At 55.6% G+C, this 1,772-nt stretch overlaps 1 protein-coding gene across 2 annotated transcripts in view; it reads right to left on the bottom strand.

Annotated features, from left to right (window-relative positions):
• ZHX2 (zinc fingers and homeoboxes 2) overlaps positions 1 to 1,231 on the bottom strand; it is a 26,381-nt gene extending 25,150 nt beyond the window's left edge. For both annotated transcript variants that reach the window (XM_083186756.1, XM_083186755.1), the window contains exon 1: positions 949 to 1,231. The gene's annotated coding sequence lies outside the window, so the exon portion shown is untranslated. The remainder of the gene's footprint in view (positions 1 to 948) is intronic.
• Positions 1,232 to 1,772: the final 541 nt, after the last annotated feature.

Raw genomic sequence — 1,772 nt, 5'->3', positions numbered from 1 at the left:
TTTTAGGAATAAGTAGGGGTCAGAGCTGTAGGAGGCGTGGGGCTCACACAGAATGGGGCAGTGATCTAATAAAGTTCATTGGAGTGTTTAAAACTAGGGGGCACTTTCCCTTTGTACCTTGTCACTTGCATACTGTACTTGCTGTGTGTGGGTATGGAGAATATATATATATATATATATATATATATATATATATATATATATATATATATATATATATATACATACATACACACACACACACATAGGCTCCTGCCTGGCAGCAGGTGAGGGGGCTGTGCCAGGGCTACATCTTGCCCTAGCCCCATGTGAGGGCAGCTAGCCCTGGCGCTCAGCCACCATCTCTCCACAGCCAGGAGAGGGAGGGGGGGTCTGCACCGCGTCACGGCTCCCGCAGCCAGCACATGACGCACAGGAACATTTAGGGGAGCACAATTAATCCCCTCAGCCCCCAAAGTATCCAACTCTGAACTTTCCCAGGGCCCAGAGAGGGGTGGGTGGGGAGAATGCAGAGCCCGGCGTCCCCCCGGCCAGGCCGGTGCAGGCTCCCTCTCCCCAGCCCCCAGCAGCCGCCTCTCTACGTAACGCCCTATCGAAAGCGGACGCCATATTTTCTGTTGCTTATGTCGACATAGGGAAACGTAGCTTATTCTCTCATCCCCCCTCCCTCCCCTCCCCTCCTGATAGCAGCCCCCGAACTTCCAACACCCCCCCAGCCGGGCCACAATAACACCCCACACACCCCCTGACCCCAGATCCCCCACGACCACCAACCCCCTAAACGCACCCGCTTACCCCCCCGCACCGTGACCCACCAAACACGCGGGAGCAGCTAAAGTTAATCCGGGCGGCAGCCGGGGCCCCCTCTCTCCCCGCAGCCTCCCCCTCCCTCCCTCCCCGGGGGCAGCGGTGGTGCCGGGCGCCGCACGGGGGAACTTGGCCACTTACCTGCGCGCGGCGGCCGGATGGAACGTTGCGGTCAATGTAGCTCTCTCTCTCCCGATACAAATGTATCAGCGCCCAACGGTCGCTCGCTCGCTCCGATCCCCCCCACCCCGGCCGCTAACCAGCAACCGACGCTGCCCGATCCGTGGGGAATCTACGCCGACAGCCACATGATCTGTAACGTCAGCACACGTATTTGCATACGATACCACCCGCACTTCACCCGGGTTCTTGCGCAAAGTTGCGCACTGGTGATTTGCATGGAGCTCCCATTGTGAGGAGGAGGGAGGGGAGAGGGGGGGCTGGGCGTGACCTCCCCGCCAGCACTATATTCTATGGATTATTGTGTATATATATGTATGTATATATGTATAGGTATAATAAGGGGTGGGAGGCTGACGCGGGATCATTGCATATTAAGTATCTGCCGCCCCCTTAGTTCGGGACACCACAGTGCGGGACACATTTACCTTTGTGGGAAGTTCAAGGTGTCAGTGATGAGCGCAGCGAACTGTTGCTGAGCCCTCACCACGTGTATCCTGCACAGACGCTGGCAGCTGGTTCCTATAGGATCCATACTGTAGGGGATCCTATGTACTAGATTCTGGGGGGGGAGGAATCACATGCCCCACACTGCCTGACTTACTCATCTGGGCTCATGGCAAATGGCAGATGGGCTCAGCCTGTACTGTTATGATGAAGATGACAGTTAGGAGCCTATGGCTGGGGGCACATGTATTAATTATTGTTGGCGATCTGATGCGCCGATCCAAATCGAAGATCTTCCATGAACGCCGATCCTAATGGGAATCCAGGAAATAATGCAT

This window comes from Crinia signifera, chromosome 5 (genome assembly GCF_055691185.1).
Source record: "Crinia signifera chromosome 5, ASM5569118v1, whole genome shotgun sequence".
Taxonomy (NCBI): Eukaryota; Metazoa; Chordata; class Amphibia; order Anura; family Myobatrachidae; genus Crinia; species Crinia signifera.
The sequence above is the reverse complement of the archived record's forward strand: the minus strand, read 5'-3'. Positions and strand labels throughout refer to the sequence as shown.